Below are 26,943 nucleotides of genomic sequence, written 5' to 3' on the forward strand. Positions count from 1 at the left end.
GATGGACTAATTCGCAAAAAAATTCAAAAAATAATAATGTTAATGTCGTCCATCAAATTCTGTGTTTGTTTACAATATCACGTCAGCTGATATTTGGTCTTGACGATAAATACCCTGGAAAAATCACTTCTGGTTAATATTTACTTTTAAAATATGCAAATGAAGAAATGATTTGCAGCGATTTTAAATGGTACTTCTTCTTTTATTGTAAATTGAACTCATTAATAAGAAAATATTAAAATAAAATGGTGAGGTACACCCGGGATTGAACAGGGGATCATTCGATCAATAGTCGAATGGTCTACAACTAAGTTATATCCCCAGATGTCAATAAATCTGTTTTTTAAAGAAGAAATAATTTGCTGAGTTTTTATTATTTCCCTTGACCGGTGTAATGTAAAATATTCCCCTGTAAAAATTCTTTTTTATTCTATAAGAGAAGTATGACTATTTTTAAGATCAGACTTTTTCGATTTCCGATACTTATTGGATAAATTTCTGTACAAAACATATCTAAGAACACTGCCAGACATATAAATTGTGTGAAATTTGCAAAAGATAGGTTCAGCAGTTTCAGAACCTATAACACACACACACACACACACACACACACACACACACACACACACACACACACACACACACACACAAAATGACTTTTATATCATAGTTGAGATAGAGATAATTTATGTGTGTGTATGTATGTGCACATACATGCACACGATGATGTCTGCAGTTGGGAGGGGGGTATGTTTAATGAGTTCGATTAATGATTTAAAATAAATTATCAATCAATCAAGATGTGTTATGGTAATCATGTTAACATCCAAAATCAGCTATGGATTGTGCCCATAAACTGCTGACATGAACGGAAACCTATTAGTCATACACCATCCACTATGACGATGCAATTCCTACAGCTATGTATCTTGAAAACGGAGCTATTAAACCTGACATAGTGATATGGGATAAAGAGAAAGAAGCGACCAGAAATTATAGGAGCAACTTGGTTTATAAATAAGAATTTCAAAAACAACCCGGAAAATATGCCCGATGAACCAAGCGAAAGAGGTTGGAATATATGAGATAGCGGATGAATGTCTGGTATCCAATAAAATGTTATGCTTGAACAAACTGATGAGAAAATTGAAAAAATAAGGCTCATTCCTGTTGTTAAACTATGATATTAATTAAAATAAATTAAAATTAATTAAAATTAATTAAAATAAATTAAAATATTAAAATAAAAATAAAGAATAGAAAATGTCTGAGATTTTGTTTTATGCTTTTTGTTTGTTTTTATGCTTTTTTGTTTGTTTTATATTTTTTGGTTTGCTTGTTTTTTGTTTGTTTGTTTTACTTTTTTGACTATTTAATTTTATTGTGGACATATTTCACAGCAATTGTTTTTTTTTATTTAATTAAAATATTTATGAATTTGTAAACTGTTTTTTTTTTTATTTAATTAAAATATTTTTTATTTGATTAAAATAATCTTTTTTAAATTCGTAAATTGTTTTTTATTTGCTATTTTGACTGGTATGCATCTCAATTTAATCGGTTTCCCAACATTTCTAAACCACCTTTTGAGGATAATGTTTAATATACTGACTATTTTTCAGTAATGTGAATCGTTCCTTTTGTCTCAAGTGGTTTGCAACTGAAACTTTTGCTAGCATTTTCAATTTTTTTGTTAGTTCTTATCACCTACATTTTTATTGATTTCTCTGACATTTATAAACTAACTTTTCACCCAGCCAGATAGTCATCAAGAATGGGAATAGTTCCATTCCCGCCCCCCCCCCCACACACTACCACTACACACACGCACGCACAAACACACATGCGCACACACACACACATGCACACACACACACACACACACACACTACCACTACACACGCACGCACACACACACACACACATACACACACACACACACACAGATTGATATTGATCATTTTTGGAGATTTCTGGACCTAAAATAATTCTAGATAAAAGATGTAGCTGTCTCTTAATTCTGTTTATTGTGACCAGAAGATATTTCCTTTGATGGTGAATTACCAAAATTTTATGAGAGTGCTTAATAGGCTTAATGGATACTGCATCATTCCATGGAATTGTTCATGTCCAGTGCAAATATTCTAAGGTTTATTGTGTCTGTTTATGCATAATATTGTTCGAAAATTGCATGAATCTGAAATTTGTGTTCGATTAATAAATTGGTATTTTCAGTAGGGTTGATGTGCCATTAAACAAAAGCAAATGTTCGCACTGTTGAACAACAACTTTCTTAATGACTAATGGGAAGGGACTGCGTCTGCGCGTGTTTTCTTGACCCAGTAATGCAATTGTCTCACTTTGGTGGCGCTACATGAATCCGAAATGTTATTGCCGCCTTTGACAGGTGTCATCTCGGCTTTACTTCTTGTGAATGAATGCACTTGGTAACTCCCGTATCGATATCGGTTTGCACTCAGTGACCTTCTTACAGGCCATATTATTGTTTTCTCTTCCTTTTACACAGTGCTATCATCTCTCTACATTCATTTGCTTTGTTCCGGCTAAGTGTGATTGGCCTAATGGTTACCATCTTGGACCATGCCATCAATTAAACACTAGAACTATAAACTTTTTTTAGTTATTCTATTTTGAACTTTTGCTTTTCAGAATAAATATACTGAAATAGAAACACTTGGCAAGATCGTAGTGGACCATTATTATAATTGTTCTATTTCAGAAAATATTGAGCCCTCATTTTGTGACGGTCAGAATATACTTAACTGACAATCTATAGATATACACACGTATAAAAGTTAAGTATGTGCATATGTTTACATATTTCATAATGTTTTGTGGTGTACAAAATTTGTATTCTGTTATTATGACAGAGCGACAAGCTTTGATATTCATGATTAAAAGAGAAAAATATTCAGCTGACCAGTTTCGCCCTCACTCTTCTAGAGCTGGATCGAAGGATTTGCTTTACTTTTAAAAATGAACTCAAATGGGGAAATATACGTTTAAAATACAGCATATATATATATATATATATATATATATATATATATATCAAGTTTCTAGTCTTTGGACAAAAAATTGACAGAGTAGTTTGATAGACCATTCCACACATGCACAATGTCATTTTATATATATAGTAATTCCGCTACATACTAAATTGCTCTCTTTAGTGTTACAAGCAAAGGAATGGTAGCTTCCTCCAGTCTTGACAGACTATAGATACCCACTGTCAAGGTGCGTGTATGTAGAATTTCTGTGGCAAGAGTTGCACAATCTACAAGCACACCTCTCCTGAGTCGACATTGTTGAATACCAGTGGCAAGTGGAGGTTCAGGATGACTGGAAACAATGCTGAGATAAGCGGAAAGCACATACAGCGCTTAGAATTCTCAAATGGTCACCCATTTGATACTAGCCAGGCTCAACATTGCTTAACTTCGGTGATCTGATGAGAACTGGTGTGTCAACGTGATTATGGTGTATAAGCAAAGGAATATATATATATATATATATATATATATATATATATATATATATATAAAATATATTTTAGTCATCGACATACAGACCTGTTTCGTTGTTTCACAACTCATCAGTGCCGCTAGACTAACACCTCTCCCAAGCCGAGGATCGAACCTAGAACCGTCGTGATGACAGTCGGCAGTCCTACCCCCTGACTACGGAATCGGTGGCCGAAATTAAACTGTCCGAATGTCTATTTAAATAAACATCCGTCCGCCACTCGTAGAGGGCTCAAACGTTTTGTTTGTAAACAAATCGCGAGCTTCGCATTATTTCAGCTAAATTAAGTAGCGAGTAAGATAATTTACGAGAGTGCTCTACCGAAGAGGGGAGCTTTATAAAATATATTTTAAATGATGAAAAGAATGCATGTGTATTATATTTGAAATGATTTCATTTGAATATTTGAATATATACTGAATTATGTCCCTTTACATATTTAAGCAGTAAGACGCTGAATATGGTGTTCCTATTTACTTGCCTCCCCACGAGGGCAGAATTAGACACAAGGTCGGTTTTTAATGTGGAGAAAATCCAGCTTCCCAAAAAGTGGCACTCTGGATAGGAACAAAACTAAAAATTGTCATAGTCATGAAGGATTTCTCCTCCACGGACTGAGAACAGAAAATACACAGATACTACACTGTGATCTTTGTTTGGCTTTGTTGAAGTTGGATTAAAGTATAGTTCCGTTTAGTTTTAGGCTTTATTTTCTCTCTAAAACGAGGTTAGTTCAATGCTAATCACTTGATGTGCTCTTACCAGATAGTGCTGCAGGTGTTACTCTGTTATATAATGGTGTATTTTTGGAAAAATAAACTTGTGCGCGTATGTTACGTGAATTCTTATTTAGTGTTCTTGTTTGTATTAGAAAGTCTTAGAGGTGTTCATGTGTTGAGGGTTCATATTGTTGAGATAGAGACATTAGTGAGATATAAAAGCAGGGTATACATAATACACTTTGAGAGGCGATTGGATATATAGATAGATAGACCGAGATTGGCATTTATGCTTTTGACAGTTCTGTATGAAACGGAAGGCTAGTTACCTTTAATGTATCTAAAACCAAACTCCTATCCTTACATCATCAAAGCTCTGATCCCAATCTGGCATTAATTGGGTTGGGTGGCTCTCGTCTGGGAGAGGCCCCGTGTTTTGACAAGCTTCTGGGTTTGACCTTTACTCCTGATCTGAAATGGAACACGTACATCAAGTCTGTTGCCAAGGTCGCTGGAAAGATGGTGGAATCCTTCTACCGCTCCAGAAGATATCTCACTACTGATGCAATTCTCTATCTATATAAAAGCCAAGTACCTCCAAGGATGGAATACTGCTGCCATATTTGGGCAGGAGCTGCTAAAAACAGCCTATCCTACCTTGACAGAGTACAAAATAGACTTTGTGGCTTAGTGCGGGATGCCCTTTTCTCTACCCTGCAACCTCTCTCCCACAGAAGAGACGTTGCGAGCCTATCCTTGTTTTATCGTTATTTCCATTGCAGGTGCTCGTCTGAACTTCAATCTCTGGTCCCCCCCTCGCCAATCTTTCACAAAAAACACCCGTCTAGCTGAATCCACTGTGAAAAATTTCCCCCACTCTTTATGAAAACGTGGCTTCCATGAACAAAGCTTCTTTCTTAGAACTGCACGCCTGTGGAACTCTGTTCCGTATGCCTGCTTCCCACCTGACTACAACTTGGATGTCTTCAAGTCCAACATAAACAAATTCCTAATGTACCGCCCCCTTAAGTAAACACTTCATCAAATCTCCACACTAACGTAATGTACTTGCAATAACCCTTATCCCTGAGTGGCTTCCGGGCCTTGATAAGTGGTGACCACTGTGTAAAAAAAAAAGTGTTTATATAACATAGTTTGACACATATACTTTCTAACACATATTTTTTTAGATGATGATTTTTTAAAGGTTCTTATAACATAAATGGACAATATTTTTTTCTGTTGAATTACAACACGAAGACGCATGTTATGAAAAACATGATGATCATTTATTTCTTCCATATGACCGGTCAATGGCTTTGCATCCAGGAATTCAAAGTTTCTTTACATCTTCTTCTTTTAAAACCCTCTCGCTTCCAGGCGGTGCCAACATTCGGTCTGGACCTCTCTGCTTCCCTGGTCGGACTGATCTAACTCTCCTGACTCTTCAACCCTCTAGCTAACTTCGAACTCTTTCCTATATTGAGAAATCACCGATGTCTGCTCAATGTGACTATAAGTTACGTGTCATCAACATGCGCGATTTGCACGTTTTTGAAACCGTTTCTGACAACCAGGAAATTTCCCATTCTATTTGTTGTTATACAAAGGAATTTAACCTACTTCTCTAATTCCCGGATATCTTAGCACTAAGTGAGACTAACCTACACTCCTCCATTCCCTCTAACCACTTTAACATGCCTCTGCCGTAAGGACTCTGACAGACATATGCACGGACTTGGAGTTTACATGCGTAATACCCTTCCCTTGACTAGAGAAACAAACCTAGAAACAGATGATCAAGCCTTTATGTGCTTTAGACTAAACGTGCAACACAGTATTAGCTACTATTATTTTCTCTACCGCTCTCCCTCGACTCAGGACTGCTCCATAATAAACAAAGTATCTGACAGCATAGACACGGCACTGTCCCTCGACACTAGCGCACAAATACATGTGTTTGGTGACTTTAATATCCACCACAAAAACTGGCTTGGATTCTCTACTCACACAGATGCAGCGGGCAGCACAACCCATAGCTTCGCTATATCTCACTCCCTATCACAAATTGTTACGTTTCCAACCCGTTTCCCTGACCAGGAAGAACAACACGCATCACTTCTAGATCTGTTTTTGACCACAGTTCCCGATGACTGCATAACGAAGGCCCACAGCCCACTCGGGAACGCTGATCATGCAGTGATAATGGTTGAAATCGCCCTAAACTCTAGACCCAAAACTGAAGAGCCAGTGCTCAAAACAACAAGATATTATAATAAGGCTGACTGGGAAGCCATCAGGGAACTAATTAGAGATGCTCCATGGAAAAATATTTTCTCTCTCCCTGCTGAACAATGTGCAAACGAGACCACTGACTAGTTCAAAACTGCAATCGAAGCGCATGTTCCCATGCGGAAATTTTATAGTAAGCCCCACTCTCCCCAATGGTTTACGTCGACTTGTGCAACTGCCATTACTCAAAAGCAGCATGCATACCGTAGGTTTAACCGACATAAGTCCAGTTCAAACAGACTGAAGTATATAGAAGCTAGAAATAACGTTAAGAAAGAAATAGCGACAGCTAAGAGAGAATTTACGGAAACCACTAAAAAGCGCATCAAGCACAAAAACTAGGAACTCGAGACTTCTGGAAAATCTACAACAGTGTAGTAAATAATGGGCAATCAACAATTCCCCCACTAACCAACAATCACGAGGTTGTCTCCTCAGCAACCGACAAGGCTAACATGCTTGCCAGTCGGTTTGCCTCAAACTCCACACTGGACCCTTCCAACCACCCCCTACCTGACTTTCCTATGCGGACAGACGCCACACTAGACGATCTGAAAACCACCCCTGCTCAGGTGCATGCTATCATAAAAAACCTTGACACCTCAAAAGCATGTGGACCCGATCTTATCCCAGCTGTGCTATTAAAAAAGTGCTCAGCCGAAGTAGCTCCAGTTCTCTCCAAACTCTACAACAAATGTCTTAATGAAGCTTGCTTTCCGGGCTGTTGGAAAACTGCTTCTGTTGTACCAGTATTCAAGAATTCTGGCGAAAGGACAGACCCATCAAATTATCGCCCCATTAGCCTCCTCCCACTTTTTGCCAAAATATTTGAGACCATAATTAACCATGCTCTAGTCCATCATCTTACAGATGCTAAACTACTGACTGACAAACAATATGGATTTAGACAAGCCCGTTCCACAGCAGACATCCTCACTGTGATCTCTGAACGTATATACCATTCACTGGACAAAGCGGGGGAAGGCAGAGCGGTAGCTCTAGATATATCTAAGGCTTTTGACAGGGTATGGCATGAGGGTCTCCTCAGGAAAATCAGATCATACGGTATCACTGGTAGAATACTTAACATAATTAAATCCTTCTTAGATAAGAGAAAAATACAGGTAGTCCTCGACGGTCGCACATCTAAACAATATAATATAAATGCGGGAGTGCCCCAGGGTTCTATCCTTGGACCTCTATTGTTCCTGATATTCATAAATGACCTCCCCGACAACATTGCCTCTGAGATGGGTATATGTGCTGATGACACTACACTCTATGGCAGACACGACAGGAAGACGAATGAACACATTTCTAAAGAAATGGCAGAAACACTAGAGGAAGACCTCCAATCTGTAGTTGAATGGGGACAAAAGTGGTTGGTCGCGTTCAATGCTGCCAAGACTAAACTAGTTTCATTCAATAATTACAAGAAACTCTCTCTACCACCCATAGCAATGGCCAACGACTCTTTATCTGAGAGTCCATCTTTCAAACTCCTTGGCCTAACGTTCACAGGAAACATGAGTTGGAACAATTACATTGAACGCATTGCCAGGGCCGCTGCAAGAAAGGTAGGCTCTCTCTACCGTGCTAGAAAACTACTAACACCCGAAAGTATCCTGTACCTCTATAAGGCCACCATTCGCCCATGTATGGAGTATTGCTGCCACATCTGGGCTGGTGCATCTGCTACTAGTCTCTCGCTCCTTGACAAGGTTCAAAAGAGAGTCGCAAACCTGATAGGCCCTGAATTGGCATCTAAGCTTCAGCCTCTGTCCCATCGACGAAATGTTGCATCCCTCTGCCTTTTCTACAAGTATTTTAGTGGTGAATGCTCTGACGAACTGCAATCACTTGTGCCCCCACGACGCGAGCACCCTCGACAAACCCGACAGGCTACTAGATCCCACCCCCACACTGTAGAGGTCCCTAGATGTAAAAGATCTTTTTACTCCAATAGTTTCTTCCCCAGAACCGCAAGACTCTGGAATTCCATTCCAGGTCCCTGCTTCCCCAACAGTACTGACGTGCAGAAGTTCAAGTGTAACGTGAACCGACACCTTGCTGCCCAAATCCCTACATAGTACCCCAGTAGTTGTTGCCCCTGATAGTAGCCCCCTACACCAAAGTGGCAATTTGCCTTGTTTGGGGTGAAAATGTAATAAAAAAAAAAAAAAAAAAAAAATTCTATAACCCATATTTTATTATGCATTCTTTCTAACAATGTGAATAGTTTCCAGCCAAATTTGTATTTATTAAATATTTTAAAAGAATCAACAATTTACTGGACATTCCATTTAAAATTTATTGTTCTTTAAAACTTATCTACAGGGTTCGATTCCCGTTTTATCTGGTTTTATTTTCATTTAACTAATTCTTTTTCTTTTTACTTACATGAAAAGGGATCTGTGAAAATTCCACAGCAGCATTAGAAATACATGTCGATTTTGTTTCAATAATAATTATTTCTAATTAAAGACGTTTTTTTTTTTATAAAATTAATTTTTTTTAAAAATAAACTATGACATGTACATACGTTAAAGGTGCTAATAAATTATTAAATAATAACCATTTTTGTATTACCATTTAAAGATCAACATTTCAATGAGAAATCGTATCAAGGGAGTCATTAATTCAGGATAATAAGGTTTCACTAAGAAAATAAACATAAAATTAAAAAAGAAAAAAACACGTTTTCTTCAAAACGTACGACCAAAGAGCGACATCATGTAATTTTTTTTTTTTTTTTTCGTTTTCGGTGATCAGGAGATCCTACTTATTAAAAAGGAGGATAGAAAGTGATAACATGCCACAAACATTAAATTAATATACAGATACATTAATTTAATGTTTGTGGTACGTTATCACCTTCTGCCCTCCGTTTTAATAAATAGGATCTCCCAATCGAATAATTTATAATCTGGAAACCATGACACATGTACGTAGACACACATGTACAGAAGTACGTTAGTGGTACTATGGTATAAATATATAAATACTAGATGCTGTGTAGTTGGAGTCAAACCAAATTCATTGTTTATGAGTCGAAGCCAATAAAAATTCATCCATTTCAATTTAGACTGGAAAAACAATAATGATACAGAAATTTGGATATTTTTGTTTTGTGGGTTGTTTCATCATGTATCACAGTTTTGTTTTAGAGAATTTTTTGTATTTTATTCATTAAAATGTAAATAATATTAATGGGTTCATACCGTTTTGAAAAACATGACTGTCTTTTTTTAAACCAAAACACTTATTGTTTGTTTATTTGGATCATTCGAACTACTATTCTTCACTACGTTTCTGCTGATGTAACCTCCGACCTTCTACAGATGCATTTTTTGAACGTGTTGAGATCTGGTTTGTGGCATAACAGTTAAAGGTGTTGATTAACATTCAGTACTAATTGACACACTTTTGAAGGTTGTCCAAAATACAAAAAAAATGGTTAAATTACAAAGCCTTGAAGAACCTACAATTCCTTTCAAAATCAAAAAATTTTGTGAATAGGATATAGAGTATATTTAAATTATTAGTGGATGAAGATTTTTTGGGCTTGAATCAGATAATTTCAAATTTTAAGAGATGAAGTTAAACGTTTGGTCTATTCCCTCTATAACCCTGAAATTATATTACAAGTTCATCTGAACAAATAAAATTATAGAAAAGTTCATGTGAAAATAATATCTATATGATATAAAAAAAAAAATGTTGATATTTTAATTTGTTTAAACTTATGAAAAAATAATAATTGTAATATGTTTGAAATGTCAATTTAATTTTAAATGCGTCTCTTAAGATCTGGGCTGGTGCATCTGCCATTAGTTCCTATTTACAATGTCTCCCCACGGGACAGAGTTAGACACCAGGGTCGTTTTTTAATGTGGAGAAAAGGAACAAAAATTAAAATTGTCTCAGTCGTGAAGGATTTCTCCTCCACTGACAGAGAACAACAAATTGAAGTGCAGCATCTGAAGAACAGATGGTATTTATTTGCTCCCCCACCGAGCAAATTAGGCACAAGGCCGATTTTTAATGTGAGGAGTGAAGGGAGGGGGAAGGGAAAAAGGGGACCAGCTCCCGAGAGGTGGGAAATGGGAGCTGGTTAAAGGTCAGGCATGTGGGGTTGCCCCCACATCTGGTCTTTGCTGGTCATAGCTTGCAGCATCTGAAGAACAGATGGTATTTATTTGCTCCCCCACCGAGCAAATTAGGCACAAGGCCGATTTTTAATGTGAGGAGTGAAGGGAGGGGGAAGGGAAAAAGGGGACCAGCTCCCGAGAGGTGGGAAATGGGAGCTGGTTAAAGGTCAGGCATGTGGGGTTGCCCCCACATCTGGTCTTTGCTAGTCATAGCTAGTCATAGCTTGCAGCATCTGCCGGAACAGATACTACACTTTGAGATATTAAATCTTTTATTCATGTTAAAAAAATACAGTCAAAATCAACGATGAACAAAAAACTTAGGCACATGGCGAACTCAAAAGGGGGGATTTTGGGGGTCGTTGGTCATCCTTGTCACTCCAAAACTAAACAAAGTCAGAAGTTTCTCCCAGCTAGTAACTTCTTTCACCATAATACCGCATTCACCCTTTCATATTTGGGGACGTCCTACTTAACTCCCAATTTTTAAAACATTTTTTATTGACGTGTAAAAACAAAAAAGATAACAATAAAATGGTACAATAATTCATTTGTGTCGAGGGCGGGGGAAGAAAAAACAAAAGGTGATTAGTAGGACCCTCCCAACCCCGTCTAGTTGATAGACTGCCCGTTTGACCCGAAGGCCATGCCATTAGTTTTTCACTCCTAGACAAGGTTAAAAAAAGAGTCGCCAGTCTAATGTATCGCATAAATTAAAATCATAGCAATTTCCAGTTTGGTATTTGGGGGCTCATTTAATTCACTGGGGAGATACATCCCTAAATAAACTCACCTGGCAGGTAGGCGACAAATCAGTACACCAATGGTGTACTGGCAACCTGCTGTAAGATGTCTTCCTGAATTTGTATGTCAAGCACGTGTTTGCCGCAGCGAATAGTGACATCTGAAGTGTGTGCAACATGACACTACACCTCGTGGATCACCTAAAAACACTTTGTAGCTGAACTATCAACCTCTGTCCCATCGCCAAAACGTGGCATCCGTGTGCCTGTTTTACAAGTATTTCAATGGCAAGTGCTCTAACGAACTCCAAGCACTACTAGCGCCTCGACGACAACACCCTCGACAAGCAGCAAAATCCCACCCCTACACTGTAGCGATCCTTAGATGTCGTAAAGTGTTCTACTCGAATAATTTTTTTTCCCTCGGACTGCTACACTCTGGAATTCCCTCCCGGGCCCCTGTTTCCCTGACAAATCTGGTCCCAAATAGTAGCCCCTAATGGCTAAGTGGCTCTCTGGCTTGTTTGGGATGAAACATTAATAAACAAAAATGTTTGAATCAAATCTTCATTATCAATGGCATATCTGGATAAAAGATGTATGTAAATCACTATATACAACTGTGTTGTACATATACATAGTTATATATATATATAAAAATATACATACAATTATATATAACCGGTGTTGCATATATACAGGGTTAAACAAAAAACTTCAATACACTTTTTAGTTTTATAGTGGAAAAAAAATGTCCCAAAACAGAGCTTTAACTTTTACATATGTGAAGCCTATAAAAAAGATGTGTCCATGAAAGTGGCCTTTTGTTTTGTTTTTGAATAGAGCAGTTGAATACTTACTTTTTTAGTGAAAAAAAATATTGAATTGGCGAAACACTAGCGTTGATGCTTTGTAAATGTTTTTCGGTTGTATATATTTTGATTGTCTGAAATGATAAAAAAAGAATTGAAATTATTTACATTTGTACATGTGTATTTTTAATAATCTTTAGCATGAAAAAGAATAGGTTACAAGCCAAATATTCCTTCTATATATACATATGTACACACACACACACACACACACATATATATATATATATATATATATATATATATAAGTGAACGTGTCTGTGTGTGCGTGTCTGTACATTTCCCTACACAATATTTCTGTCAATTATAAGTCTACAGACTCGAAATTTGATATACAGGGTACTGAGATTTTGGAAAATCTTTGTAATCCGTTTTCGACCAGAAATTAAGCTGGTAAAAGGTCAAAGTTCAACGATTTGACCTTTAAAAACTCTACCAAACTCCTCCGCCAATTTTGGGTTTAAACACTTGAAATTTTAGATATAGGTTCCTTGGACATGGATCTAACTTAATAACTTTATTTGAGCCCAAAACAATAAATGTTAAGGGGTCAAAGTTTAAAAAAATTGACCGCTTTTTTTTTTTTTTTTTGCTCAACATACACCTCCAAACACCCGGGCAACGCCGGACTGAAATGCTAGTATATATATAAATTTACATGGTCGTAACACTGGACATGTAATATTTTGGGGAAATAGACTTAAATGGTTACATTCCACAGGAGAAACCAGTCCTCAAATCACTCTTTTTGAATCAGCGCATCACAAATTCAAGCACAATTAAACAACGTGGAAGTTTCTATAATATATCGTCATTAATAAGTAAACTTCTATAAAAAAAACATAATTTAATTCTAGACACAGATTAACTCTCTCACACCATAGAAAACATCACCTATAAGAATTAGTACATATAATTAGTCAATAAATGACATAACAAAAATATACGCATTTCATTTCAGTTACACATCCATATTTGAATTATAACGGACATATTTTCCCCAGAAAGAATATAAATTGCATCATACCTTTTTAAATATATTAACGGCTATATGACGTTATAAAAAAATCCTACTCTCTTTCGCAATGCTATGCCCCCCCCCCTTCCACTGTTTTTGTAATTTCCAACGATATTTTCCGTTTTTGAAATGGAACAAGATCATACATTTTATTACATCAAAAATATATTTTCAAATATTTGTACTTGTGTTTTGTTTTCTTAATTTCATTAATTCAGAGGAAGTATCGAAAAAAAGACGAAACGTTGATGAACACATAACTCGGTTTGTTCCTTTTTTATTTCTCTATGTCGTTGGAATACTATTTCCATTATTCTCATCATATATATATATATATATATATATATATATTGGATATCGTCTGAAGGAAACACCCATCCAAGAAATGCCTATGCGGACATCTTTCTCTCATCTCGGTATTGCTTAGAGACGGACAGGTAAGATTCAGCTTGTTGTCACTGCTGGAGAAGTGAATGAAAGTTGTGTTAAATTTCTCTGTGGAATCCATGATGTTGTGAAATATTGGTTGAAAATCTTCATCATATCTATATTGACTAACTTGTAGAAGATTCTGGATGTCATCTAGAGAGCCTATCAACAGAGATGGTGGAAGGGAATGAGTCTTGAGAATCTGAGACGAATTCTCAACCTAATTAAGTTAAATGCTCCTTTTCTTGGGTTGAGCATATTAGTGAGTGAAATAACAAACTGCCACTACCGTATAATGCAATTTTCTTTGTGTAAATTAACAGGGTTAATTAACGCTTGTTTTTCAAAGGAATATGTAAATTAGTTAACGTTCGTGTAGTCGCTCATATATCCATGACTGAGTATATGAAGTTTTTTTTTTAATGAATTTTAAATAGAAAAAGTAGGATTTTATTATCAATGTCAAAATTAGAAAAAAAAAATGAGAGAAAAATTTATATATTTTGAGCTGGTCTTTTAAAAGCTTAGACTCATTAACTATCAGAAGATAGCGCGAGAGAGATGAATGAATAATTTATCAAATCAATAAATAAGAAACGTCACAAAATTTTATGACTTCCTAAGCAGCATTCATCTGATCACAGTTCTGAAAAATATCTTGTGGTCAGATAGAATTTATTTGCAAATGGCATAACCGTTTTTGCTTTCTATTTCTCATTGAGTTACTTCCCTTGGTCTACATTGTTAATGTGCAGAGCAAAGAAATTGTATTGATTGGAAGGGAGGTAATATCAATTTGTTAATAATTGATTAACAAACCAGGGTTTACAGTATATTAAACCTTTTCATTTTATTTAATGTAAATCCATTAAACAAATTCTTTAATATATTTCATATCAAAAGTGTTGTGTTATTTAATGTCAAAACATTAAAAAAAAAAAACTCAACTTTTCTTTTTATCTAATGTTGAAATATAAAAGTTATTTTATCCATTTTGCAATATATCAACACTCTGGATTATTTCATCCCTAAGAAATATTTATTTCAACGATTTTGTGAAGGAAAACTACTTATTTCCCTAGTTAGGAAGTAAGTTGAGGTTTATTTTTCTCTATATAACTTTAGTATTTAGGTAAGCATAAACCTGACTAGAATTGAACTTGTACACCATGTTTTTATTAGCGATCCAATCCCATTACCAATATTAAAAAAAAGGTCAACATTTCTTTTAAAAATGGTTATTTGAATTAATTCAGTATAAAGTTACAGTAAAATTTGTATGCTAAAAAAGAAAAAAAAATTATTTTCTTAACAATTCTTTTTTACAAGAACATGTTTATAAACAATTAATTTAATGTGTTTACTAAAATGATAAATTTTGTCACTTTCATAATTAGGACTCATTTGATTATAATATTAGTTTCCAAACCGGAAACATTGTCAATCATACCTATTAACTCAACTGTACCTGGAAAATCATTTATTGTTAAAAGTTCTATTTGATAAATACACAATGTTTAAAATAATTTCCCAATTGTAATTAGGCCTACACTAAAATATAAAATATTAAAATGACCATCTAAAAACATATGTTCAAAATAGGTAATCGTTCCTATTTACTTGCCTCCCCACGAGGGCAAAGTTAGACACAAAGGTCGGTTTTAAATGTGGAGAAAGAAACAAAAATAAAAAATTGTCTCAGTTGTGAAGAATTTCTTCTCCATTAATTGAGAACAAAAAATTGAAGTGTAGCATCAGAACAGATACTACACTTTGAATTATATATTCACTCTGAAAAGTTTACAACCAAAACAGAAATAAACAAAAATTAGGCACAAGGTCACTCAAAAATTGGGGAGGGGGGTGTCTATGGTCATCCTTGTCCCTGTAGCTTTGCTAGTCTATGCTTGATTCTAGCTAAATTTCTCTTTCACCACAATACCTCAAGCACACCGGGAGTCATCTTACCTAAGATTCCCAAATCATATCGTGTGTGTGGATGTTTTTTTTTTTTGTTTTTTTTATCTTGGCCTTCGAGCCAAGATAAAGTTCAACATAACTTGATTGTTAAGAGTTATCTACCTTGAAATGGCAAAACTGCCATCTACAGATTATATTTATTTGCTTTTTTATGAAGACAAGATGTGAGGTTAGAGAATTTTATTGTGTGTGTGTGTGTGTGTGTGTGTGTGTGTGTGTGTGTGTGTGTGTGTGTGTGTGTGTGTGTGTGTGTGTGTGTGTGTTGGAGATGGGGAGAGGCAATACCTTAAAAGATGCTGGGATCCAATTGCAAAAATAGCCTGTAGTCCTCTCAACATTCTCTCTTGAGTGAACATGTCTTGAGTGACGTCTCCTTTCATTAGAGGTATTACTTAGCAGGAAGCCATCTTGAGACAGTAGAAAGCAGATATAGTTTGTTTTGATTTTGTCTTGAGTGAATCAACTTCTTTTGATTGTCCGATGCAAAAACGCAATACACATTGTAAAAGGTCTTACTATTTGATTTCATTCAGCTAGGAGTGATTGTTGGTTCATGCCTGTGCCCAACACTATTAGATCTGAGTATATTTGAATTCTGGCAACGTCATGGTCTGAAACAGACTATGTCACTCATGTTCTCCCTTTGCAAATGAATTGAAAATTTTCTCAAACGTTTTTTTACAAAAATTATCTTTCTTTTCCCACAAAGAATTATTTATCTTAAAAAGTCATGTACAATGTCAAGTGGGTATTGAAAAGTCAGTACACTGGAGCTAGTGTACTCTGGCCTAGAAAAATGTGTGAGCAACCCTGTCGGTATTTTGTGATAGGATTCCATGTTGCAATTAGCAATAAATAAACCTCTTCTCAAACAGAGAAGGTAAAACCTGGGAGAAGGGGCCTCCCAAAACGACGTATACCTCAGCTCAGCAGTAACAAGGCTCAGACTCTGTTGGAATGAGAATCAAATCACCAACGAAGAAGATCAGTCTTCAATTGATGTATATTTATTTACGTGACAAATTACCAATTCCAATAATGACCCAATGACCTTTGTCTTTTAATAAGTAAATGGTTCCACTGAACAAGCAATGGCATTTTTCAGAATTCCTTGTCAGAATCCATGGAAACTCCATGTATAATTTTTAAGAAATTTTGTATCACTTAAAAAATCACGCAATTTATGAATTTTGTCAAAACTGCACCTGCTGTCCCCCTCCATACACATGTACTTGCACGTTTGATGAATTTTAGCATACCTAAGTACTGTACAACAATTTCATTATTTTCTTTGCTATAGTCAACTAACGTCTTCCCCAATTTTCTGCATAGTGCTACCAGAACTGATGAAGAATTAAAACCGTCCATTCACTATTTTTGTTATTTGTATTTTGAAGTTTGATTTATTGAAATAAAATATAATAAAAGGACATTATTGGAAAGTGTACAATAAAAAATAATATTATTGCAAACAAAAATAACATAATTAGCCTTTATTTACATTAATTGTGTGTTTTTTATTTACATTAATTGTGTTATTTTTATTTGCACTAATTGTGTTATTTTTATTTGCACTAATTGTGTTTTTTATTTGCACTAATTGTGTTTTTTTATTTATATTAATTGTGTGTTTTTTATTTACATTAATTGTGTGTTTTTTATTTACATTAATTGTGTTATTTTTATTTACACTAATTGTGTTATTTTTATTTGCACTAATTGTGTTTTTTATTTACACTAATTGTGTTATGTATATTTACATTAATTGTTATTTTTATTTACACTAATTGTGTTTTTTATTTACACTAATTGTGTTTTTTATTTACACTAATTGTGTTTTTTATTTACACTAATTGTGTTATGTATATTTACATTAATTGTTATTTTTATTTGCACTAATTATGTTTTTTTATTTGCATTGTGTTATTTTTATTTGCACTAATTGTGTTTTTTATTTGCATTGTGTTATTTTTATTTGCACTAATTGTGTTGTTATTTTAAGTGTAAATAAAGACTAAATGTTTCATTTTTATCTGTATAATTTTGTTTTTATCGTATACTTTTCAATGTTTTTTTTATATTTTATTTCAATAAATCACTTCAAAATATAACAAAATAAGCAAAGGAACCGATTTGCCTTGTCACCGGTTCCCATGAGCACGATGAAAAACGTTAGGGAAAACACTAGTTGACTATGACTTATTTTTTTGTAATTATTATATATTCAAGTGAATAGGTATCTGACTATATTTGATTTCAACAATGAGTAATGTAGAAATTCTCCAGGTTGAGAAATGATTTTCGTTGCAAAAGGAATATTTATTATAAGAAAAATTGGATCAATGACTTTGCAGTTTTTGTCGATCTGTTTTCTTTAAGACAACATGTATTTTTATATTCAATCAACATTTTCTCTTGTGAAAGAAAGAGATGTGCGAATCGAATCTCTTGGCAAAGGGGCATTTTTTTTTTATTTATTTATAAACCCTATCCTTGGTGTTTAAACTTTCAATGAAGTGAAATATTTCTAGTCTGAATTAGAAAGAGACTTGATTTGGGCAAGTTATAACAATATTATTGTATTTAAAGAAATGTTTTTGACCATAGAATGCATCATGTTCACGTCAGGATGCTATAATCGAGACCATAAACGTCATAATAATCGTATGGATTATTTCCCCTTAACAGATTATGACTACATAAATGAAACGAGGAATTAAAACATTAATTTAACTATTTCCCATTTTTAAGTGATCAAATTTATTTATTTTATTCTATTTTTATTTTTTTTATTTTTACACCATCTTGAGAATTAGGTTATGACTTCTACATTTTTAATCTGATTTTTCTGTTTTTTTTTTTTTTTTTTTTTTTTTTATTACATTTTCACCCCAAACAAGGCAAATTGCCACTTTGGTGTAGGGGGCTACTATCAGGGGCAACAACTACTGGGGTACTATGTAGGGATTTGGGCAGCAAGGTGTCGGTTCACGTTACACTTGAACTTCTGCACGTCAGTACTGTTGGGGAAGCAGGGACCTGGAATGGAATTCCAGAGTCTTGCGGTTCTGGGGAAGAAACTATTGGAGTAAAAAGATCTTTTACATCTAGGGACCTCTACAGTGTGGGGGTGGGATCTAGTAGCCTGTCGGGTTTGTCGAGGGTGCTCGCGTCGTGGGGGCACAAGTGATTGCAGTTCGTCAGAGCATTCACCACTAAAATACTTGTAGAAAAGGCAGAGGGATGCAACATTTCGTCGATGGGACAGAGGCTGAAGCTTAGATGCCAGTTCAGGGCCTATCAGGTTTGCGACTCTCTTTTGAACCTTGTCAAGGAGCGAGAGACTAGTAGCAGATGCACCAGCCCAGATGTGGCAGCAATACTCCATACATGGGCGAATGGTGGCCTTATAGAGGTACAGGATACTTTCGGGTGTTAATAGTTTTCTAGCACGGTAGAGAGAGCCTACCTTTCTTGCAGCGGCCCTGGCAATGCCTTCAATGTAATTGTTCCAACTCATGTTTCCTGTGAACGTTAGGCCAAGGAGTTTGAAAGATGGACTCTCAGATAAAGAGTCGTTGGCCATTGCTATGGGTGGTAGAGAGGGTTTCTTGTAATTATTGAATGAAACTAGTTTAGTCTTGGCAGCATTGAATGCGACCAACCACTTTTGTCCCCATTCCACTACAGATTGGAGGTCTTCCTCTAGTGTTTCTGCCATTTCTTTAGAAATGTGTTCATTCGTCTTCCTGTCGTGTCTGCCATAGAGTGTAGTGTCATCAGCATATATACCCATCTCAGAGGCAATGTTGTCGGGGAGGTCATTTATGAATATCAGGAACAATAGAGGTCCAAGGATAGAACCCTGGGGTACTCCCGCATTTATATCATATTGTTTAGATGTGCGACCGTCGAGATTGCAATTCAACCCCTTTGGGTTTATTTAATGCATATTGTAACAATTATTTTAAACAATTTGTTGTATATGATCAATTGAACACACGTTGCTATTTATGTAAAACAAAGAAAAAAAAAATCGAATATCATAGGACTCCTCAATATCATCTACTCCCATCTCTCTACAGTTACTTTACTGGTAAAAATCTTCCAAATTCATCTTATTATTTGGAGCATGTAACTAATCCTATAGTTAACAACGCCAAGAATGGCAAATGGCAAAATGAGTTTAAAACTACAGCAAAAATAGTTTATGTTCACTTCTAAACGTACAACTTTGCGTTGCAAGAACGTATGGATAATTTTGATAGCATGAAAAAAAATTTCAATTAACATTCAGCCATGTTTCATTTTGAACTTTCTGTCCATGACGTTCTATCCTGACACGTATATCTAACCTCCAACTTCACTTCTAATGGGATTTTCCATTCTCGGCTTAATCTTATGTGGAAAATTTCCAATTTTAAATCATTCCCAATGGAAGATTTCCACCCTAAAAAAGAAAGCTTCTCTAACTCTAGGTACGAATGGCTAATTCCTAAAAAAACCAAAAAAACTCCTTTATCTACCACTAACCCTAAGTTCGTGTGGCAATCTCTTCCCAAGAAAACTCGTCTTAAAAGCATACATAATCATCTAAACAAACAATAGATAAAAAATACGAGAAATTAGTCTGTTGAGTGTAATGGCCATTCAGAATCATACCTCTTACTGATGCGATGATGATGATCACTTAAAGCGTTTTCATATCATTGAATGGGGTTAAAACAAAGACGGTTGGACATTAATAAGTAAAAGTTGATGTAGACTGAAGTTTCAAATCTAGTTAGATTGCAGAAAGGATCGTGAATTATATTAATGATTCTATGGGTAGCATTTGGGGGTGGGTGTCGAACTACATTTTCATAGTTTTTCTATTATTACTATTGTTTGGTTCAAATTGCCAACTATCTATTCAACCAGATAAGGACAGATGTTGGTAGTGTTAAATTTGTGGAAATTTTCAAACAGCTACTTTTGTTTTTTTGTTGTTTTTTTGTTTTCTTTTTTTTTTGACAAAGGAGTCACGACTTATCAAGGCCCGGAGGCCACTCGAGGATAAGGGTTAATGAGTGAACAGTTGTCAAGTGGAACACGTCGTAGTAATCGTTAGTAGTAGAAATTTGGTAAATTGGATTACTTAAAGGAGGGGGGGGCGGTTCGTCAAGAATTTGTTTACGTTGGACTTGAAGACGACCATATTGTAGTCAGCTGGAAAACAGGCAAACGAAATTTGGATAGTTTTATTATTGTCTTGTTTGGTTCAACTTGATAGTTTTTCTATTATTGTCTATTCGACTAAATAAGAGTAGATGTTGGTAGTGTTAAATTTGTGGAAATTTTCAGACCGCTACTTTTGGGTTTTCTGCAGCCACTATCTCCATCCAGCCCCCAACAACGGTGGACAGCAATTGAATTGAGTCTGAGCCCTTTTTCAAAGACGTGAGGTAGCATAATAAGACATTACTCAAAGACCATCACAACTTAACGGAATTTGATCTCCATGATGTGGGGAATATAGACTAGCCACCTGTTGTTTTCTGCGCCACCTGTTGTTCTCTGCATTGTGTAACTAGTCCTGAACAAAACAAGCCATCTCTGGTTCAACTAGGTGTTTGACATTGTTGACGCGTTTCTTGGCTTTTGTAAGATCATTCCTTTAGGCATTAGCAGTGATCAGTTGATCGTTGGAATTCTTGTATGCTCATCTCTCTAAATGTCCGCATTGCCTTGCCTGTTTTCTTTTCTTTTCTGTAGCTTTTTGGTGAATTTTGTTGTGTGAATAGTCGAAACGCCTATAATGATTCTTCCTGCTAGCCATTGCTTTCTTATCTCTGTCGCAATTCCAAAGCTCACATTTCACAACCTTCCAGGTGTTCAAAGAGTACTGAACAACAACTCAGATTTATGAATTTTTTAACCCGGTGTGAACCATCATAATTTTTTAACTTGGTGTGAACCATCATAATTTTTTAACCCGGTGTGAACCATCATAATTTTTTAACTTGGTGTGAACCATCATAATACAGCTTACTCTTTTCCTGATGTTCCTGTGCTTTCCAGTCGTCCATAATTCCCAGCTCTCAAACCCACCAAAATGACAGCGAAATGGATATCCGTTTTATTCTACCAGTAATAAATGCTTCAATTTGTTCTGAAATGGAAGAATATAACAAATTATGAAATTAATCTTAAAATGTATATACGTTGTTTATTAATCTGTTTAAAGACTTTAGCGTTTGGTATCAATTTCTTTTTGCTGATATTTTTACAGGTTAATTATGTTGCTACGCACACTTTAGGGTGGCACATAATATTTGGAGATGATATTGTGCTAGTGTACTATCCCCATAATAGAACAGTTCTTATTGTAAACATTTATTTTAACACTGCAATGGCGTCATTTTGATTATGCCATTTCCCAATGGGATGTATATTAAATAGATTCATAGGTGAATTCTTCACAAATTCGAAATTCTTTTAAAATATTTACTATGGAATGCAGTTGAGATACTATCGACACCCTCACCTCAAGTGTTTGGAATTTTAAAAAAGGAGACAAAAATATATATATATATATATATATATATATATATATATATATATATATATATATATAAAAAGGAATAGGTTTATCAGAAGAACAATAGAGAGAAAGTTGTTCACCAAGGCACACAAAAGGAAATAGGATTGTTAATCAAGATGTGGCAGTGATTTAGAGCAAATGACCGAACAGTGGAGGACAATGTTTAGAGTTAATTTATGGTCAATTTTGAGATTGTCAACGAGTTTTGTGACAGTGTTATAGTCTTGGGTTTACAACAGTTGAAGGGAGTTTTGAGTTTGACAGTAAAAGGCAGGTTATGGCTTTGATCAGGTCAAGAGAATTTTAGCAGATCAAGATGAACTGATGATAACTGACAAATACAACCTTGACAGATGGCGTAAATGTGGACGTAAGCATATAGAGTAGGGGTTCCCAACCTGGGGTGCAAGACTATATTCCAGTATGTGCAGGAAAATTTTGCATAAAAAGAAAGATTGTAAAACGAGTAGGGCATGAACTCGTCCGAGACAGAATTTATTACAGTCGGTTGAAAAAACGTCAATTACAGACCGAAATTTCAAACAACCTTACCCCATTCCTGGAGAGTATATCTCAGGTTGATGACAAAACATGCATCGAAGAATATCTGCACATATCCTATAAGAAAGAATTTAAGGTGTACAAAAATGTCTTAAGCCTTTGCTTGCACTTTTCAGTACAGTTGGATTGATTCACAGAGAGGCAGACTTCACCCAACTCTTTGATGCGTACTTTGCTCAGCTCTTTAATAATATCTATCCAAAGAAGCAGGCTGACCCTAACAACCACAACCAAAACATTGACACTGGCTGCAATTATCGTTCAGACTGAGTTAAATTCTTTTCACTCCAGAGCTTTTGTTTAGTCTCTTCATGACGTGTTAACACATCCAACTTTTGTCTGTTTCGTTGATGATGTATTGCTTAGTATTTATTAAGGCAGTAAATGTTACGTTGTTGATGCATCGTTTAATCGCAGGGTATGTCTCTTTCACGTCAAGTGTTGATATTGCATCTTCTTTTTTTTACAAGGTAGTCACCACTTATCAAGGCCCGGAAGCCACTCGGGGATAAGGGTTATTGTGTGTACAGTACGTTAGTTTTGGAGATTTGATAAAGTGTCTTACTTAAGGAGGTGGTTCATCAGGAATTTGTTCACATTGGACTTGAAGACATCCAGGTTGTAGTCAGATGGGAAACAGGCAACCGGGACAGAGTTCCACAGGCGTGCACTTCTAAGAAAGAAGCTTTGTTCATGGAATCTACGTTTTGATTTTGATTTCTATTTGACTTCTCTTCATTTTTATGCAAAATGGCCCAATTTTTGGCAATGAGAACGGTGCATGGAATTTTTAGATATTTTTTTTCACATTGATAAAGGTATTCCTTGGCAAAATTGTTCTCATTGGTTGCAGGTTAAATTGCTACAGCAAAAGATAGGTGGAGGACAGAAGAGCATCTTCGGTTTGAGCTGGTTGAATAGCTGTAGCAATGAGCTTCTCCACCTCCTTTTCTTCAATTACGATAGTGTCGGTTCTCAATAGCTGCCTGGGTATCATGTCTTTCATTCCAGGAGATGGTTGAACTATCTACACAACATAGCCTCTGTAAGTCAGACACGAATATGTACGTAATACATTGTTCATATTCTGCTGCAATTAATGTGGCAAGTTTTTTAGGGGATTCTGCCAGAAATATGCATACTGTCTTGCTAAAGGACAGATGCTATGTTTAAAATTGGTCATAGACCATAAACGGTTCTGTTGTAAACTTGCTAAATATCGACCTTCTCTTCTAAAAGGAACCACATGAAACTCTGGAATATTGTTCCATCTTCATCTCACAGATGAATTCCACATTATCAATCTCTCACTTGTAAAAGCAAATGGTGTTCCCTGGAATCTGAGTGACAAACTTTCAATACTCTCCACTCCTATTTTTTAAAAAAATTTTTCTATGAATACTAGAAGGCTACCCGGCGTTTACCAGTCATAAGATACGCTTAAATATATTTTAATATATAAAACTTTCTTATACAGCCAGTATTCTCTGTTGATTATTATACTCTACCCGATGTATTGTACCTATTTACAATGCCTCCCCACGGGACAGAGTTAGACACCACGGTCGTTTTTTAACGTGGAGAAAAGGTACAAAAATAAAAAAAATTGTCTCAGTTGTGAAGGACTGTTCCTCCACCGAAAGAGAATAAGAAATAGAAGTGCAGCATCTGAAGAACAGATACTACTCTTTGATTTTGGCAAAAAGGCCAAGTTTTAGTGCTGCCCCTGGGGTGACCTGCTTGTAAAATATGATTAAATATATTTTAATTTGTGCAGATTGTTTAGTTATTATAAAACCAATACTTGATTATTATATTGTACCCAATATATAGTAGTCATTTCAAAAGTTAAAAAAATATGATTTGGGACCAAGAGCTAGAATCGAAACCAAAACATATAGCTTTACAGGCTTTGTGGTTAAGTTTGAAAAGTTTGTTAGAAATGACGTCATGACATTAAAATTAGAAACGTTGACAAACAAATTGAAACGTTTTCAGTAGAATAATAGATTTTAATTGTTATTGTGTTACTTCAAACTATTGTCCTCGATTTGTCTCTTAACTTATTGTTATATCCTTACTTTAAATAAGAATACAGCAAGAAACACGAGGTTATGGGTGAAAGACAAAGGGGTTTATTTACAAGGGAATAAGGGGAGCATAAGTTATTTGATGTCTTGTCTTTACTTGCCACATACAGAGACAACCAGAGGTCGATGGATTCTGATGCAAATTTCTCCTGGATTTTCACCAGAGTCCTGTTAGCTATACAGCTCTGACAAGAAAAGGCTGGAACTTTAGAGGGGTGCTGCTGGGGCTTCGTCGTCAATGACAACTCCTGGCAGTGCTGCCACTTGTTCTAGCGGTATGTCAAGCAATATTGAAAAGTATGAGCATTTAAAGAAATAGAATTGAAATAGATTTGTTCAAAAACCACACAAATGTAATGAATTTAAGTAAAAAAAAAAAAAAAAAAAGGTTTCGTTGTGTTATATCCTTACTTTAAATAAGAATACAGCAAGAAACACGGGGTTATGGGTGAAAGACAAAGGGGTTTATTTACAAGGGAATACATGTGACATAAGAGTTACTCGACATATTTTCTTATTCCCTTCCTGTCTTTTTCCTTCTGCCTCAGTCACGTGAGAGGGTCAATATATCCATAGTTCATTTCATCTATGAAGGGATGTTAGGTTATTCCATTACATCAAAGCTTTAATTACATTTCGGTTTTCCTCAGTTCATCAGATTAAAAAATAAATAATCTAAATGCAAGTTTTTTTTTTTTTTATTTAGTTTTTTTTAAAGAACATTAACGTCACACTCCTCGTGATTCCTGGTTTCATGTCGTGCATGACTATTCATGAATTTGAAAGAAATTGTCAAAATAACAAATTCATCAGATATAAGTATGCAGGAAATACCGAGATATACAATTCACAAATAATCAGCTACGGCCACATTTGAATCAGGAAAAAAAAAAAAAAAAAAAAAAAAAAAAAAAAGCAACTCTGTGCCTATGTAATAGACGTGAAGAAAGTTACAGAACCAGATAGAACACATTAGCCAAAACGTCATTGAAAGAAAATGGTGAGAATCATAGTCCCAAGAAAATAAACACAAATAACTGTGGTGCACTAGGTAGGCTAATGAGAGAAATGCAAATAAGTTCATTGATATTACTAGCAGGAGATCCGATGTTGCCTGGGATTGAATGATGATCAACGAATGTTCCGCACTTCCAATACTTTTATTGTGATCAAAATTGGTGCAGTTGACCATTTTTCAATCAACTTACCTGCTCTAGTTAGGACACACCACATTGCACTAAGAAAAAGCTTCGCATGTATCCCCACAATGACTTAGTCCACAATACATTATAGTCTACATTGCACTGTAGAGAATCGACTGTTAATTTAAAAAAAATTATTTTCATATAATAGCTTAAATTAAAGTTTAAAATGCAAAAGTCAAGTATCATGGTTCAATTGCACATTAATTTCGAACATGTTTGTGTTTTATCAAACAACCGACTGTTGATTTTATATGCTGAACTCTTCTGCTTGTGCAGTGATAAAATTTCTCAAATGCACTTGTGATGTTAGGCTATATAAGGGTGTTAACTTTGGTCAAAATTAGACTGTTCCTTTTTTAATTGGATTTCTTCGATTATTGATTTTCAATACATTCTGATACAAAACCGCTTTAAGAACACTCCCAGACACAACAAGTACATTTGTGAATTAAAAAAAAAAAAAAAGTCGGCCCATCATATCAGAATTGATAGTGAATTAAGTCACACAGACGCACACGCACATAGGAAAGTGCCTTTTATATAGAAGTAGAAATTATCATTACTTGTACGCATTAGGAGTTCTCACACGGGTTATCATCAGTGATTACTCAGTGACAATAACCGATGGTGTTCCCTGGAGTCTGAGTGACAAGTTTCCCCATATTTTACAATACTCTTCATCTCTTCCTATAACCCTTCAAATGAATTTTCGTTAGTGCAGTAGCCTCTTGACATTGACTTCTCGCTGGCAGTGACT

This window comes from Euprymna scolopes, chromosome 21, assembly GCF_053919585.1.
Source record: "Euprymna scolopes isolate OS-2025 chromosome 21, ASM5391958v1, whole genome shotgun sequence".
Classification (NCBI taxonomy): Eukaryota; Metazoa; Mollusca; class Cephalopoda; order Sepiida; family Sepiolidae; genus Euprymna; species Euprymna scolopes.